Source organism: Panthera leo, chromosome D3 (assembly GCF_018350215.1).
Source record: "Panthera leo isolate Ple1 chromosome D3, P.leo_Ple1_pat1.1, whole genome shotgun sequence".
In the NCBI taxonomy this organism is placed as follows: Eukaryota; Metazoa; Chordata; class Mammalia; order Carnivora; family Felidae; genus Panthera; species Panthera leo.
The window spans coordinates 52,560,329-52,579,847 of NC_056690.1; the positions used below are offsets into that span (position 1 = coordinate 52,560,329).

The following is a 19,519-nucleotide window of genomic DNA, read 5'->3' on the forward strand; positions in this document are numbered from 1 at the left end:
TGTTTACTGGTTTATTTTTATTTAGATTCAATTTAGTTAACATATAGTGTAGTATTGGTTTCAGGAGAATTTAGTGGTTCATCATTTACATATAATGCCCAGTGCTCATCCCAACAAGTACCCTCCTTAATGCTCATCACCATTTTAGCCCATCCCCCCCACTCACCTCCCCTCCATCAACCTTCAGTTTGCTCTCCAGACTTCTGGGAAGTTAATTCAGAACTCTCTCTCCTTCCCCTGATTGCTACCTCTACCACTACAACAAAAGACAACACAATCCTCCCTTGGGATCTGCCATCACTCCTCCTGTTTACTACATATAGATCTAGTATTTACTAAGACTAATTTAGAGCAGCATGACCCAATCCAAAATGTGTTGGTTCTGTAACACAGGAAAAGGACTATTCCAAAGAAGCTGCAAGATCAAGCCAACATGTCCTGGCAGGATATGAGGGAGCACGAAGGTAATTATGTTCTAATTGATTAAGGGGGCAAAAACAAGAGATTGCACAAGTGAAACTTTTGGGAGCATTCTTCTGATATACAGGATTTAACTACCTGGCAAGAAATCAAAGAGATGGTGAGGACGATCTATTAAGATGGTTGCTAGAAGCAGAAGAAAAGAAAATACCCATGTAGAGTAAGGTAGAAATATATAATTGGGGCACTTGGGTGGCTCAGTCAGTTAAGCGTCCAGCTTTTGGTTTCAGCTCAGGTCATGATCTCGTGGTTTGTGGGTTCAAGCCCTGCGCTGGGCTCCCTGCTGACAGTGTAGGGCCTGCTTGGGATTCGCTCTCTCTCCCTCTCTGTCTGCCCCTCCCCCACTTGTAGTCTTACTCTCTCTCTCAAAATAAATAAAATAAATTTGAAAAATACTTAAAAATGCCATAATTACCATGGCAAAGGGTGGAAGAAGGGATCCAAAGCTGTTTGGTTTCTTTTGAAAGTTGTCTTTTTAATGGATTCACTGAGGGTTTTCAGTATGTAAGGCTAGAAAACCAGAAAAATAATTAATCACCACATAAAGGAATGGACCATTTCCTAAGGTCAAAGAGAATGAACTATAAGGGGCATTTACTAAGAAACTCAGTGTTGGCTGTTTTCTATAAGCCACAGCTGATGGTAGAGGAGATTATATAAGTGGATTCCCAGATAAGAATGGGAATGGTTGAAACATTAGAAGCCATGTGGTAATGATACCACCAGTCTTATCCAAAAGGGTTCTATAGACAATTATATAGATTATTGAACATTGAGGAAAAGGAAGTGAAAGATACCTAGATTTGTACAACCCTTTGAATATAAACAAATAAATCTGCTTGGGAGAGATATGTCTCTAAATCACAGGAGTAAAATAGAATCTCTAGCTTCCTAAACATGTCTGCTTTATGAAGCCCAGAAGGTATTGAAACATGAAAGTATTCATGGAGCACTATCACTCAATTAGTATGTGTCTATGAGTTTGGTGATTGTATTGTTTGTTATTTTTTTCATAAAAGATCAGAAACTACATTTATAAACAAACAACATTATACATTTATTCTCCTTACCTTTGTCATACTATAGTCAGAATATAATATAGTTTGGATGTTCCACAGAACATTATATGTATCTATTATAATGACATCACGTTAACTAGGTCAGTGATCAAGAAAGATATAGTATGTTGGAGACCTTGGAAAAATACCTAGAAAGGAGAGTAAGCTCTTTTCCTTCCATGCACCACTGAAGATCTCGGTGTTGCCACGGGCCACTGCCCCACCCGGTGTTACCGGTATTGTAAGAACAAGTTGTATCCAACGTCTTGCTTCTTCGGCAGAGACCTCCCTGATGCCAAGACCCACATTTTTGACCTGGGGTGGAAGAAGGCCAAAGTGGATGAGTTCCCACTCTGTGGCCACATGGTGTCAAATGAATGAGCAGCTTTCCTCTGAAGCCCTGGAGGCTGCCTATATTTGCGCCAACAAGTACATGGTGAAAATCTGTGCAAAGATGGTTTCACATCCGAGTGCAACTCCACCCCTTCCATGCCATCTGTATCAAAAAGATATTGTCCTGTGCTGGAGCGGACAGGCTCCAGACAGGTATGTGGGGTGCTTTTGGAAAGCCCCAGTGCACAATGGCCAGGGTCCACACTGGCCAAGTCATCATGTCCATCTGTATCAAGTTGCAGAACAAGGAGCATGCGATTGAGACCCTACAGGAGGCCAAGTTCAAGTTCCCTGGCTGCCAGAAGATCCACATTTCCATGAAATGGGGCTTTACTAAGTTTAATGCAGACAAATTTGAAGACATGGTGGCTGAAAGGCAGCTCATCCCAGATGGTTGTGGGGTCAAATACATCCCTCATCAGTGACCCCTTGGACAAATGGTGGGCTCAGCAGTCATGAGAACCTCAGCACTGCGTCTCCCCATTCATGCATACCAATAAATCCTGCTTCCTGTCAAAAAAAAAAAAAAAAAAAGAATGAAAGTAGAATGTAACCACTGCAAATTTTTATGTGTCTGCCATAACAGCAAAGTTTTTAGTGGTTAAGGGGCGGCCAGAATATCCCATTCAGAACCAAATATAAATAATTTCATCTTGCACCTCACACCATGACAAAAGAAACATAACCCCCATTACGTTTCTTTGTGTTCCACAGCTGGTATTTGCCATACCTGGGAATACCACACCTGCCATACACTGTGTGATATGAAAGGCTACGAGCTTTGATAGGTCTTAGAACAGAAATGGATTAGAGAACATGTCCAGCCACTTAAGTGATATACCCCAACAGATCCTGAGCAATTAGAAATATCAGTGTTGGGGCGCCTGGGCGACTCAGTCAGTTGAGCATCCGACTTCAACTCAGGTCATGATCTCATGGTTCCTGAGTTGAAGCCCTGTGTGGGGCTCTGTGCTGACAGCTCAGAGCCTGGAGCCTGCTTTGGATTCTGTATCTCCGTCTCTCTCTAACCTTCCCCTGCTCAGACTCTGTCTCTCTCTCAAAAATAAATTTTAAATTAAAAAAATAAATATCAGTGTTGAGAAAAACTGTTGTGTGGAGTTTATGGCAAGTCTGGCAAGTCCCAGTAGGAAAATCAAAAGGTCAACTTCTGGTAGTAGGATAAAAACTATGTCACCTCCAGTGGAGAATTTTATTCTTTATTGTTTAAAACAAGTCCTGACATGCTATTGTGTCCTAATAGAGATAGGACACATGACCATGGATATAGAACTACCTTTCATGAGGTAGGTTCCAAGAGGGTTCTAAGAGGGTACAAGCCAGTTTGTTCCCTCTTAAAGGGCACAAACACGAGCAGGAAGCCCATGCTTTCTGTCCTTGCTTTGACTGTGCTTCAACCTCAGCTCATCTTAAAGCCATATCAATGATCTTTTGGTACAGATAATGAAAAAGGAAAAAAAAAAAACCTAAGCTTGGCTTGTAGAGGGATTGACCTGGTATATGGGTTCAAGCAAAAAATGAACACTAGCTGTGCTATAACCTCACACATTAGTGGCTGTAAAACAAACTTGTGAAAAATCTTACCAAAAGCTCCCAAACATCTTTGGGAGGCACAACTGTTAGCCATTTTATGTAGAATGAGAAGTAGCCTGATTTATCGGCAGTGGGGAATGGCTTGGTCAGAAATCTGAGATAAAAAGAGATAAAAAGGTCTGGGGTAGAGGATCATAGAGGTACAAGTGAAAATGGGAGAATAGGGATCTTTGTACCATATGTTAATGCCTATCAGAAATAATTTTTCATGGAAGAGGCACCGATCAACCACATGGACAAAATCACTCAATTGGTTGAAATCATTCATGTTTTGTCATTGTCCACCCTATTGCTAGTACAATGGGTTTATGGACAAAGTGGCCATGTTGGCAGAGATGGAGATTATGTACAGACACATAGGCAAGAGGTCTTGCTTACCCATAGCTGATATAGCTCCCAAGGATGGCAAAGGTTCAACCTGCTAACAACTGAGATCAATGCTGTACCCTGATAAGGTACCATTCCTTGATAATAATTATTCACTTGGTGGAAGGTTGCCTGTATTGGAACCCCTTCCTTTTCTGGCTGCAGGACCTCATTTTACAGTAAAGGAGACATGAGAGTGGGCTGATGATCTTTCTGTTTACTGTCATATCACACACTATGCCACCCAAAATCTGTCTGGAATAGTCTGTTAAACAAATAATCAAAATCCTAGCTCAGAGGAGAAGCACGAGTTTAAAACGCCATCATCCATAGACACCTGGCTGGCTCAGTCAGAAGAGCATGTGACTCTTGATCTTGGGGTCATGTGTTTAATCCCCACGTTGGGTGTAAAGATTATTAAATAAAATTTAAAAATTAAAATAAAATAATAAAATACAATAAAATAATAACACAATTTATTCTCAGTGGGTGAATTGGGTGAATTTGTGTTTCCCAATCTTGTAATTCTGGGTTAAAGATATTATTATGCAAGAGGGGAGCTAATTTGGCACTCATACCCCACAGCATGAGTCCTTGAACTATAAGCTAATGCTGCCCTCTGGGTATTTCAGGCTTCCTGAATCCATGGACCAGTAAGAACACAGTCACTATTTTGGCAGAAGCACTAAACCTTTATCATCAGGATACTTTTCCACAATGAGGTCAGGAAAGAATACACGTGGAACCAGGTAATCCAGTTGGGTGACTCCTAAATGACTCTTAAATGACGTACTTCCTCATTTAATTTTGGCTGGCAGGTGCCTGAAAACAGCAAAGATACTCAGAGGCTCAGATTCCTCAGAAATAAGTGTCGAAGTCATGCTACTAGCTAAGGCATCAAGACCAGCAGAGGATGGGCATTCTGACCACAAAGATATGGAGCTGGGCCGTGCAAGACGGGGGGATTGTAGTGGATACAGAAATATTTAATCTGGATCCTCTTTCAGGAAAGATTGCTTCAGATGGATAAAGTGCTGACAGAGAGTCTTCAGCTGTCAATAACTTCAGGCATCATCTCAGTGGCAAAGAACAGCTTTCTCCTCCACTTCATCTCTCACTGCAAGTACCCAAATTTCTGTCACATCACACCTCTGCTGAGTGGCCCAGAGCTGATAGATGTGGTTATAAAGGCCCGTCCGTTTCTTCCCAACATGGAATGATTCTGATAGTGCATTTCAACTCCAGAGTTCCCCAGGATCTTGGAAAAAAATTATTGTTGGGTTTGCATTGCCGATTGATTTCTTTATCTTTATTGTTGGGTTTGCATTGCCAACCCTGCTTCCTTTTCACAAATGTTGGTCTTTTTTTTTTTTATTTCAAAAAAAAATTTTTTTAACATTTATTTATTTTTGAGACAGAGAGAGACAGAGCATGAACGGGGGAGGGGCAGAGAGGGAGGGAGACACAGAATCGGAAGCAGGCTCCAGGCTCTGGGCCATCAGCACAGAGCCCGATGCGGGGCTCGAACTCACGGACTGCAAGATCGTGACCTGAGCTGAATTCGGACGCTCAACCGACTGAGCCACCCAGGCGCCCCAACAAATGTTGATCTTAAAGATATTCCCTGCAAACTTAATTCCACCTGGGAATCTACTTCCAAGAGAGACCAACATACTATAATAATGTTGTATTGTACAATAATCAGACCATACAATTTGGAGTCATAGAGAGCTGAGTTTGTAATCCAATAGCTCCATACTTGTAGACAAGTTACCTAACCCTTGTAGATCTTGATTTCTACATGTACCCCTCTCTTTCATATAGCTTTTCCTAAAACAAAACAATAGATCTAATCTATGCATTGTAGTATAGGAAGGATTGTCTGGAGTATCTCATATTTTGGATTAAATCTCAAGCACTGCACTTATGCTCAAGTATATTAAAACATCCTCTTTAACTGTGTTTACATATATACAACTATGTAAGAGTTTAACTAATTCCTTATGTTTTTCAGGAGATATAACTGTTGTAATATTTTTAAAGCACTCATATAAAGTGGTTATGATTTGAGCCTACCTCTCTCATGGCTGTGTGGTGCAGAAGAAACTTCTCTTTTTTTTGCTAGTAAATTGATTTACACAAAAGCTAAGATAGGAAAGGAAAAAAAATGAATGGAAGTATTTACAATTCAAATATGATCACCCAAATGCATACTAAAATAGATGACTTTTGGGTAGTGTTAATGAACCAAAACTAATTCAGTTCACAAGTTGAAAGATGGGAATATTCATACATCAGTAATTGATGAGTTGTACATTTCAAGCTAAGTTGTTTCATTACCAGTTACCAGACAAAGGCTAGTATTATCTTTTAGCTAGACTAAATTGCCTTTCATTATCCTCAAAGTATCTAGACATGCAAATAACTTTTAGTTTCAGGGCATAATGATCCTTAAAGGATTTTGTTTTTAAGTTTTTTCTTCCTTTGAACTAATGCCAGTTTTGTCTATATCACTCCCTTGTTGACTAATCAAATGACATTTACTGCTGTTAAGTGTTTTATTTTTTTTATCTTTCTATTTAACTTTTTATATACTTAGTACTTACCTTGCTTATCTTCTTATCTTATACTTATCTTCATTTAACTTTTTATATACTTAGTACTTACCTTGCTGGCAAAACTGTAAATATATTGAAGGCAAAGGCAGAGATATACATTTCCTTGATTTTAATATTGTACACAATGACACAATTAATATTTTTGAAAATTCTTTATTTTGCTTTTACTTATAATGAATTGAGGTATCAATCTTCAACTTCTTAAGTAAAACATATCCTACATGATTAGTCAGATTTTAGACCATAGAGGCAATAAGTTAGGTCATAAACTGCCAATTAGGAATGATAGAATCATTTGACTCTCTTATGAGTAAACCTGTTTCAAAGATTCAAGTTAATATAGGATGGTTCTTATCAGTGAGGTACTTCAAAAATACAATTGAGGGCTCAATATTATAATCTAGAAATCTAGAAATGGAAAAGACATAAAATTTCACAAATATTGTGAAAAATAAATTTTGATTTAAAAGCCACAATTAGGGTTTTTACCAAATTTCAGATTTTCAGACCCCTGAGCAAAAACAAGGTAATCCTCAAAGGCAAAATTAAGTTTAATGAGTCCTGAAATAAAGTATAGCAATAAGTTAATGCATTTGTTTTTTAAAGAATAATTTAGACTTCAAATTACATTTGAGCTAAAAAGTCAATTCTGACTTTTCTTGAGAAAGAATGTTATTCATGTGAAGAATATTAATTGTTTATCAAGTAAACCAAAACAGTGCAAAACAAAATTGATCTTTGAAAAAAAGGATTCTTGATACACTACTGATAAATATCATTTTTAAAACATTTGTTTCAAAACTGGGAAAAACTATATTCATTTCAAAACTATAGCTGTTAGCATAGTGTTTTTATTGATTTATGAGAACATACCTTCGAATATATTTCATTTACCTTTTAATTATTAAAAACATGGGCTTCTGCTTACAGGTTTTCATTTTTATTTTTTCCTGAAATGGCTCATGTTGAATACATTTTAGTGTTAAAATACTGTTGCGAGCTTATCACTATATGTATCATAATTCGATAGGTTACCGTGAATAAACAAATCAATGAAATGAAGGCAATATGACTACTAACTAGAAGGTAATATTAGCATCTTGGTATACAAATTTTATTTCAACTTTTTAAATGTATTATTACCTACTATATACAGCAATGTTTAAAAGTGAAAATTTTGAAAAAAAAACTTACATTGCATAAGAAGTTATTGCACTGTCTCACAAACTATAAAGGAGCTGATAGAGGAGAAAAGAAAGGGACATTCTAATGAGAAATACACACACAGATAGAGTGATATGAGATGTGTATATTAGAGTACAGAGCAGGTAGAGGCACAGTGAATCGTCATCAAAAGCTACTTCCATAACAACGAACACTCTGGTCATTAATGTGACCATTTTATATTCAGGTTTACACAGGTGGGATCTCATGAAGTATTCATTGAAAATTAAATCTGAATAGAATTGGATTCTATAACCATTAAGAGAAGAGGTCCTTCCAGACAATGGCGCATACATCCCTCTGGAAGGTAGCTCCTCAAAACAGCATTTATAACAGGAGAAAGTGGTCAGATTTAAAACGATCTGAGGAAAGTAGAAACTGATTAGCTTTATTTTTTGCAGGACTGTGCTTTTGAAAAAAGAATAAGCTCTATGTATGTAACTTCCAAAATAGTAAGGGGGTGGGGGAAAGAATGCAGTGGAAGAACGTTAAAGAAAACAGAAAAAGTCATGGTAAATAAAAAGCAGAAGATAAGATAGAGGAAATAATTCAAATAAATAATCTATATTGTCAGTTAAACGATAGATATTCTAATATTAACTTTTAAAAAATATAGTTATTTAATTTTATAAAAAATAAATATAAAAACCACAGAAATATTGAAAATAAAATGTTAGAAAAAATACACCAAGATAAGAACAACTTAAAAATTGTACTGGTGTTAATATCATATAAAATATACTTTAGAGAAAAGTAGTAACAGTATAGTTTTAAGAAAAATCTAAATTCACCGGTGTGATTAAAAACTGTGTAACATGGGTGAACATAATAATGTATCTTCAAATATATAAGGAAAACTTGACATAATTGCATGTAGGTATGGACAAATCCAACACGATAAAATCCCTCTAATATCCCTACCTCACTAACCGATGGGTGACATGAACAAAATAATTAATAGGGTTTTAAAAGGCTTGAAAAACTTAATTGACAAATTGGTTGAAAAGACATACATCTATGCTACCTACTTCTAGAAATTATAGAATCCATTTCCTTCTCAAGCACACATTTATGAGAAAATAAAACAATCTTCAGGCTTTAAGACAAGTCTGAAAATCTTTCAAAAAATCAATCATATAGACCATGTTCTTTTATTCTATTGTAATTATTTTTCAAATGACATAAGAAGAGATAACATAAATCATAGACAACTTGTATAAGGACATGATGAACTTGTGGCTGGTGTCTGATACAGGGCTATGACTGATTCTTTGCACCTAGTTTAACCAGTTCCCCAGTCTAGTTTTAGGACCAGGGAGGTATAGAAGACTCTCCTTGGCTTTGCACCATAGCTTCCTTGAGGCTAAGGTATCTTTCTGTGTATCTTGTTGGTTAACAATCCGGAGACAAAGCATCCTGTGCAACTGAGAAAGGACGCTGGGAGCTGTGCCCGGAGTTTCTGGACCTCTCTTTACCTGCTATATGGTACCTTTAATGAAAGCCTATGTGAGTATGTTCACTGAAGTCTTCTAGGTCCTGTCAATGATCCCACCCTGTTACCATAGCAGCTGGTACTGTGAGCACAATTAAATGAGGAAGGTTTATGGGAATCTACCAACTCAGCTCCCACAAATGAGGTTAAGTGAAGGAAAAAGGTTAGCATTATTCACGAAAAAAAAAAGAAACAATAAAAATAAGAAGGATGAAGAAAGCCTATGGATGATTAAACTGGGTGGAAATGTTCAGATAATTCATTTACAAATTACCCCAGAAAAGAAGGTGATAGATGGGGTAGCCGCTAACATTTTAATGGATCAATATAAGTGAGTAGATTTTCTGGCTACTTCATCAAGCCCTCAAATCAAACTAGAAAAGGACCATATCAAATTCTTTCAAATTATCCTAGGTTTTATGACTATTAATAATCTAGTAATGACCCAAAGAGAAATCTAGAGTCCCTGGGACCCATGCTGATTAAAAATGCGTGAGATTAAGAAGAGAACTATGATTCGGAGAAATACAATAGCTATGTTTTCTGTGCAAACGCTAGGGAAATCATGGTCTTGTGTATAGGTTTAAGAAAAGTCGCCCAGGGTGGTGAAGATACATCTACAGGGATTGCTGGACATCAGCGCACAACATGTTGTCATAATCTAAATATACTGATAAACAGTTAAAGGTCGGGCGCCTGGGTGGCTCAGTCGGTGACTGTCCAACTTCAGCTCAGGTCATGACCTCACAGTCCCTGGGTTCGAGCCGGTCAGGCTCTGCACCGACAGCTCAGAGCCTGGCGCCTGCTTCAGATTGTGTCTCCCTCTCTCTCTGCCCCTCCCTGTTCGTACTCTGTCGCTGTCTCCAAAAAATAAAATAAAAAAATAAAAGAATTAAAAAAGGTTAAAGGTCAATGTAACTAAATTAGATATGACTATGATTATGACATGATTATTCGGGTTTACAAGTGAAAGTATGTTTCAGAAAAGGATTTTATTTTATTTTTTATTATTATTTTTAATGTTTATTTATTTTTGAGAGGGAAAGAGACAGACAGCATGAATGGGGGAGGGACAGAGAGAGACACACAGAATCTGAAGAAGGCTCCAGGCTCTGAGCTGTCAGCACAGAGCCTGACGAGGGGCTCAAACCCACGAATTGTGAGATCATGACTGGAGCCAAAGTCAGGCGCTTAACCAACTAAGACCGCCAGGGGCCCCGAGGAATTTGTTTTCAAAAGCTACGAATATTTGTTGCTTCAGCCTACCAGTGTGCTTATTGAGATACTATGTAAGAATGAGAAGCCAAACCGCTGAGGAGCAGAACCTCACACAAACCTATTCGTTGTCATGTTTTAAATGGGCATTAAGATTGAAAACTTTAGAATTAAAGACTAATTAGAATTAATCTAAAACAATGTAGAATACTTGGAGCCATCAAGAAATTTCAGGTTTAATTAAGAATATGTTAGACATCGAGGTATTTATGCCCACAAATTCCTTCTTTAACAGTGTAGTCTGATGTGTGAGAAAGGCTAACGACTATTGGTGATTGATAGACAATTATAGAGATCCTAATAAAGTAATAGCCCCATTGCATCAATTATGCCCAATACAGTATTAAGACTTCAAGTCATGCAGCTAGTTGCAGAAGATTGGTGTTTGATGTATTTGGCAACTGCTTTTTTTAAAAATTTCTATTTCTGGGGAAAATTCAAGATAATGCACAACCATGGGGAACTGACTCCAGTAGATATTTACTGTGCTCCTCTAAGGGTATTTAAATTCTTCTATTTGTCATAACCTCGTAAAAATAAACTTATATTTTATTCAACTGGGAAGTGCATTTTTAAAACAATTCTAATGATAATGTAATGTTGATGTTCCAATCAGAATATGAATCAAAAACTGAATTTCAAATTCTGGTTGATCTGATGACCACCAGAGAGGTCCATCAAAATGTTTAATGAGATTAGTAATTAATCCATCTTTTAAGTTCTCATCAGATTACAAATAGCAGGGAGTTCTCTTAACCTGATGAAAGTTATATACCAAACTTAAAAAAAATCACATAAAAGAGTCACAAATTTGAACAAAGACAAAGATGACTTCTAAATCCCAGTTGTTTCACATTGAACTTGACAGAAACACGAGGCAAAATATCTTAAAGGAACACAATACACAGTTATTTGTGGACTCTGTTTGTCTCCAGGAAAACCAAAGAGAATCTATAAATTATTAGAGTTAACTAGAATATTCAGCAAATCTGTTGTATATTAGATCAGCAATTACCAAATAACTAAAAAAATGTGGTAGTAAAAATTATCTATTTGCAATTCCAACATAAACTAAAATATTTAGGGGGAGATAGTTGGCACACATGTACAAGTTCTTTATGGAATCAAAGATTATGACCTGTCGCAGAACAAAAGATGCTCTGAATAGATGAAAGTGTATAACAAGTTCACGAATGGCAGACTTTATGTGGCAAAGAAATCACTTTCCCCAAATTTATCAGTGCAATGCAATTACAACGAAAATCTCAAAAGGGGTGCCTTGTGGATCTTGGACAAACATTTTCAACTTTATGAGAATGAGCAAAAATAGCAAGATAATTCTGGGGTAAAGAGTAAAAAAGAAGAATAAAAGGTTCCTTTTTGTCAGATATCACAGCTTGTTATAAATGTGATTCAGGATTAGAAAGAAAATACACAAGTGGAATAGAGTAGAAACCTAGAAATAGGCCCAAGCAAATATAGGATTTGGGTAGAGAGAACTTTACAAATCAGTGGCTAAGGTAACACTATTAAGTAAATGATGTTAGAATGATCGTCTTGGCATAAAAGATGCACAAAACATTTGGTCCTTATATTATATAAAATAATTCCAGATATTGGAAATAACTTGGGAAAAATACAACTTAAAAATATTACAAGAGAATGAGGTGCCTGGGTGGCTCAGTTGGTTAAGCATCCGGCTTTAGCTCGGTCATGATCTCGCAGTTTGTGAGTTCAAACCCCGTGTCGGGCTCTGTGCTGACATCTGGGAGCCTGCTTTGGATTTTGTGTCTCCTCTCTCTGCCCCTTCCCTGTTCACGCTCTGTCTCTCTCTCTCAAAAATAAATAAACATAGAAAAATTTTTTTAATATTACAAGAGAATGTAGGAGAATATGCCCCATATATGGTAGTGAAAGATTTCTTAAATCCAATACATAAATAAATCTTATAAAATACAGTTTGATTAATTTGATTATATCAAAACTATGAACTTCTGCATGAATAAAGTCACCATAAGAAAAAGTCAAAAAGTAAGCTAAGGCAGACTAAGACACAATAATGCTGCTCTGTAACAGATAAATGATTTTTATCCATTAGCATTTTTGTGTTCAATAAGAAAAAAACATAAATCCCAATAGGAAAAAAAATGACAAGATTTAATGTAAAGCAATTCACTGAAGAGGATTCCAAGAGCCCAATAAAAATATTATAATAACCCCCAAACATTTTTTAAATAATCTGAGAAGTGCCAGTTTACAAAGAAAATAATATTACTTATATTGATCAAATCCTTTAAATTTGATATTACATATTGGAAGGAGTTTGGGGCAAATTGTCATACATATTTATGAGAGTATAAAATGTTACAATAATTTGGGAAAAATTTGGCAAAAGCCAGTTGTGAATTAATTATATGTCTTTCAAACCAGCCATTCTATTCTACATATAAAATATTTTAAACATTGGTGCACAGGTGCACTAAAATATGTGTACAAGGATTTCCATTTTAGTTCTTTCTATAATAAGAAATAATTGTAAATAATTTTATATGTCCATCAACACACTTACAGATAGATAAGATGTGTTATCTACTCTATGGTGCAATACTATATATAGAAGGAAAGGAATGAACTACATAGCATATACTGTTATCATAGAGGGCAAAATGATGAAAAAAGGAAATTGCAATATTATGCTCAATATTTGAATGAAACTCACATAAATAATATTATACATTGCACTCTCCCACGCACACGCACACACGCACACACGCACACACGTATACACACACAAAATCAGGAGATGTACTGGAAATTTATACAATGTGTGTTAAGCATTGTTTCTAGCACAACAGGGTACAAGGGAAGGACACTGGTAACTTTAACTTTATCTATAATATTTTACTTCATTAAAATAGACTTAAAACAAATACGAGGAAATGTGGCAAATACAAAAGAGCAGAAGGAAAAAAATAAATATTATTCAACACTCCATCACCAAAAGAGTACTAAGTACCACTAAGATGGTTGAAACTTGGTGAACATCATTTCAGAGTTTTGTTGTTGTTGTTGCTGCTGTTACTTTCCTAATCAGAAAAGAAAAGGAAAAGGACTTAAAACTCTTGAGGTTATAGTTTGGATGAGTTTATAAGTAAAGCAAACCCTACAGGGAAAATATGTAAAATATACCTTACTATTATGATTCTGAATCTCTTTGCAATCAAAATCATCTCATTATGTGCCTTCTTATATGCAACTTGTTTTCCTAGGCCAACAAAATTTTAAAGACTATAGCACATTGAGTACTGTGTCATATGATACCACTTTTTCTTTTCTCTACCACTGATCCAAAATATCAGTATTTCTCACCACATAGCTGAGAAGATTCTACCTTAAATACTTTTAGCAGTTTGTTTTAAGAATCGAAAAGAGAAATAGATTTTTTTAACTTCTTTGTTCAGAGTATTTGTTCAATTCAGTTTAAGTCTCACTGCTTGGCGATGAGCTGATATCTTTTTAATGTTTGTTGAACACAGTTTCTAACACACCCATCTATCGACTTCTTCAACCATGTGGTAGTGAATGAGATCTAATTGCAAACTTCTGGCAGCAAATAAATTGTATGATTGATTTTTCTGATAAAAGAATAAACCATTTTGAACTTTTGAATCTACAAATCCATGGTTATGAAAAAACAGCAGGCATTACATGGCTCCAAGCAGAGTTTATGAAACATGAGTGAGGAAAGTTTGTTCTATTTTCACACTCAGAAATGTGCCTTACTATTACATCCTATAAAAAGGAAAAGAGATCAATTTGCTTTGATGGCACATAATGGTTTTAATCTGCCACATTAAAAACAACAACAACAACAAAACAGCTCTTTAAGACTGAACTAATGGGAGTGCACCACACCCCCTTTCCAGATATAAGTCACTTACAATTAACTTGGTGAAGAAAATACTTTTATATATGATCCTAATGCTTCTTTGAAATTAAAAAATCATCTGAAAATAAAGGCACTTCAGCTGCTTGAGTTCATGGTGATACGTGCATACACACACACACACACACACACACATACTATATGTGTATATATATATATATATATATATATATATATATATAGTTCTTAAAACAAAATGCTAAAAATATTTAAGGCAGAATCTTCTCATCTGTGTTGTGAGAAATACTGGTATTTTGGATCAGTGGTAGAGGAAAAACAATGAAATAGTATGACATAATAATCCATATGCTGTAAACTGTAAAACTTTGTTGGCCTCAAAAAACAAGTTGCACGCGCACGTGTGTGTGTGTGTGTGTGTAGACACAGTTTTTGTTGTTGTTGTTGCCCTTGTTGCTGTTTTCTTAAACACACCATATTCTTGCTTCTTGGAAGTCATTTGAATGATTTTTCTACTTTGAGGTATTTTGGTCTTTAAAGAACTTTCAGTGAATATTCTTATATTCATAGCTGGATAATAGTTACTTCTTCAGTTTACTTAATATTAGTGCCATATTATTTGATATTTCCATGTCTATGCAGGCATAAATAAAAATATGAAGTAAAATATAAGCATAAACATAAGTAGGTAACAATCAAACACTACTTCACCTCACTCCATTTAGGTTTTACATTACAGATAGAAAATAGTATCTGTAGAGAGAAGTTCACAGAATGTCTTATACTAACACTGATCCAGGGAATTTATTAGAAGCATATTTGTTTATAAAAACATAGAATTAATATTATATACAGAGATTATACTAATTCATAATTTAGCAAATATTTGAGAATCTATGATATCATCACATTTGTTGTGCTTTGCCATGTTGAAAAGTATAAAAGATACTATTTTGGCCTTAAGATCTAAGTGTTTTCTTTCTTTCTTTCTTTCTTTCTTTCTTTCTTTCTTTCTTTCCTTCTTTCTTTTTTCCTTCCTTCCTGAAATGGAAGTTTTTCACTGTAGAGAATGAGAAGGAAACACTTATAATAATAATAAAAAAAGCAGCATTTCACAAATAAATATAACATAAATTTAGCAGGCGTCAAAATTGTTGGAGGATTATGAACAACTGCACCTTAAACTCATTTTTGTAATAAAGGTTAGGTTGGGATCAGCCAAGAGGAGGTGTTCAGAAAGATGAAGACATGGAAATGTTATGGAAAATGTTTATTATCCAAGTATGTCTTAAATTAGAAAAGTATCGGGAAAACTGAAACACAGGTTAAGGTGATTACCAAAACAAAACAAAACAAACACTAAGAAAAGAAAAAGAAAAAAATTATAGAAGTGTTAAACTGAACAGTTACAAGAAAGCTTTGTGTGTGTGCCAAAGGAGGGATTGGAGGACAAGAAAAGGAGAAGTGGAGACAACAATATTTAAGCAATTGAAATGTGTTATTATAAAGCAATCAAGAGAAAAATGTCTCTGGAAAGTAGTGAACTAACAGCTTTTAAACTAAAGGCTTTGAATCAGTAACTAAAAACCTCACATCAAAGACCATGAACAGATAACTTCACTGGTGAATTCTATCAAACATTTACACCATTCCTTCTCAAACTCTTCTTCCAAAAAATAGAAGATGAGGAGACTCTTCCAAACTCAATTCATGAGGCCAGCATTACCCTGACACCAACACCAGACAAGGATGCCACAAGAAAAGGAAATTACAGGCCAATATCCCTGATGAAAATAGATGCAAAAATTCTCTACAAAATAATAGCAAATCAGGGCACCTAAGTGGCTGTTGGTTAAACATTGACTCTTGATTTTAGCCCAGGTCATGATCTCGTGGTTCGTGAGTTTGAGCCCCGTCAAGCCTGCTTGGGATTCTCCCTCTCTCTGTCCCCACTGACCCTACTCTGCTCACACACACAGGCACTTTCTCTCTCTCCTAAAATAAAAAAATAAACCTAAAATAATATTAGGAAATCAAGTTCAACAATACATTAAAGGGATCATACACTATAATAAGTGGGATTTATTCCAAGGATTCAAGAATATTTCAACATTTACAAATCAGTTTAATAAACCCCATTAACAAAATGAAAGATAAAAATCATATGAGCATCTCAACAGATGCAGAAAAAGCATTGACAAAATTCAACATCCTATTCATGATAAAAACTCTCAACAAAACACGTACAGAAGGAGTATACCTCAACATAATAAAGGCCATATATGACAACCCCATAGCTAATATCATATTCAATGGTGAAAAACTGAAGGTTTGTTTTGTTTTGTTTTGTTTTGTTTTGTAAGTTCGGGAAAAAAATGCTCATTCTAAACACTTTTATTCAACAAGGTATTGGAAGTCCTAGCCAGAGCAATTAGACAAGAAGAAAACAAAAAAGACCTCTGATTGGAAAGGAAGAAGTAAAACTGTAACTATAGATGACATGTTATATAGAGAAAAATCTTAAGACTCCATCAAAATATGTTAGAACAGATGAACTCGAAAAAGTTGCAGGATACAAAATCAATACACAAAAATCTGTGGCATTTCTATACACTAATTATGAAATATAAGAAAGAGAAATTAAGAAAATAATCCCATTTGCAATTGCATCAAAAAGAGTAAAATACCTAGGAATAAATTTAACCAAGGATGTAAAAGATGTATATTGAAAACCTCAAGAAATTAATGCAAGATATTGAAGAAGACACAAATCGATGGACAGATATTCTATGCTCATGGATTGGAAAAGTTAACATCGTTAAAATGTCCATACTACTCAAAACAATCTACAGAATCTGTGCAATTCATATCAAAGTCTCAATGACATTTTTCACAGAAACAGAACAAACACTCCTCAAATTTGTATGGAACCATTAAAAAAACCCTGAATAATCTAGGCTTTTGTTCTTGAGAAGGAAGAACAAAGCTGGAGGCATCATGCACTTAGATTTCAAACTATGTTACAAAGCTGTAGTAACTAAAACAGTATGCTGTTGGCATAAAAACAGACATGTAGATCAGTGGAACAGAATAGAGAGCCCAGAAATAAACCCACACATATATGACAGCTAATTTATGACAAAGGAGCCAAGAACATACAATGAGGAAAGGACAGTCTCTTCAACAAATGCTGTTGGGAAAATTGGGCAGTGACATACAAAAGAATGGAACTGGCCCACCATCTTACACCATATACAAAAATTAACTCAAAATATATTAAATACTTGAGCACAAACATGATATCAAGTTCTGAGAAGGAAACATAAACAGTAAGCTCCTTGACATGACTTTTGAATCTGACACCAAAAGCAAAAAAAAAAAAAAAAAAAAAAGCAAAAATAAACAAGTGGGACTGCATCAAACCAAAAAGCTCTACACAGCAAAGGAAACCATCAACAAAATGAAATGGTGACCTACTGACTGGAAGAAAATAGTATACCTGATAATGGGCTAAATCCAAAATATATATTAAAAAATTCAAACAGCTCAATAGCAAAACAATCTTACTAAAAAATGGGCAGAAGGTCTGAATAGACATTTTTTCAAAGAAGACATACAGATGGCCAACAGGTACATGAAAAGATTCTCTGTATCATTAATCATCAGGGAATATGAGTCAAAATCACAATGAGATATCACCTCACACCTGTTAGAATAGCTATTACCAAAAAGACTAGAAATAATAAGTGTTGGCAAGGATGTAGGGAAAAGGAAATCCTTGTACACTGTTGATGTGAGAATGTAAATTGGTACAGCCACTTTGGAAATCAGTGTGGAGGGTCCTCAAAGAATTAAAAACAGAAACACCATACGATCCAGCAATTCCTCGTCTGGGTATTTATGTGAAGATGATAAGAACACTAACTTGAAAAGATATATGCATTTCATATTCATTGTAACATTATTTATTGTAGTCAAGATATGAAAACAACCTAAGTATCATCATTGGATGAAAGGATAAAGAAATTGTGGTGTATATGTACAGTGGAACATTGTTTGACCATAGAAAAGAATAAAATCGGGGCGCCTGGGTGGCTCAATTGCTTAAGTGTCCAACTTCAGCTCAGGTCATGATCTCACGGTTTGTGAATTTGAGCATCGGCATGTGTGCTGACACCTCAGATCCTGGAGCCTGCTTCAGATCTTGTCTCCCTCTCTCTCTGCCTCTCCCCTGATTGCTCTCTCTCTCTCTCTCTCTCTCTCTCTCTTTCTCTCAAAAATAAACATTTAAAAAATTTATTTAAAAAGAATAAAATCTTATCATTGCAATAGTATGGATGGGCCTTGAAGGTATCATGTGAAGTGAAATAAGTCAGACAGAAATAAGATAAGTACTGTCTGAGCTCTATTATATGTGGAATCTAAAAATAAATAGATAAACAAAAACCAAGCTCACAAATTCAGAGAACAGATTGCTGGCTGCCAGAGACATGGGTTGGGGAAGAGGGTAAAAAAGGGGGAAACTGCTTTTGTAAGTTTTTTTTAGTTTAAACAAATTGATGAGAGAGAGAGAGAAAGGGAGGGAGAGAGGGAGAGAGAAGGGGGAAAGAGAGAGAGAGAGAGAGAGAGAGAGAGAGAGAGAAGGAGCAGAGCTCCAAAAGTGGACAAAATTTTAGGCTCAGAATGTTTTTTATACAAAGTGCGGGCCTTAGTTAACGTGGATTACAATTCTAAAACATAGGACAAGGAAATTTGGGTCAGGTCCTTTAAGGAAGGTTGACCAAATTTAATTCCATTAATGGAAAGGTATTCCTTGGCAGATTAGTACGACAATGTCTTAAAAGACGGATTCAAGGGGAAAGAAACTCTGTTTTAAAATGATCTTATGCTGGGGGCACCTGGGTGGTTCAGTTGGTTAAGTATCCGACTTCGCTCAGGTCATGATCTCACAGTTTGTGAGTTTGAGCCCCGTGTCGGGCTCTGTGCTGACAGCTTGGAGCCTGGAGCCTGCTTCGGATTCTGTGTCTCCCTCTCTTTCTGCCCCTCACCCGCTCACAATCTCTCTGTCTTTCAAAAATAAATAAACATTAAAAAAAAT

General features: G+C 35.7%; 1 pseudogene; it reads left to right on the plus strand.

Annotated features, from left to right (window-relative positions):
* The first annotated feature begins 433 nt into the window (after positions 1 to 433).
* On the plus strand, positions 434 to 3,967 carry LOC122203119 (annotated as a pseudogene).
* Positions 3,968 to 19,519: the final 15,552 nt, after the last annotated feature.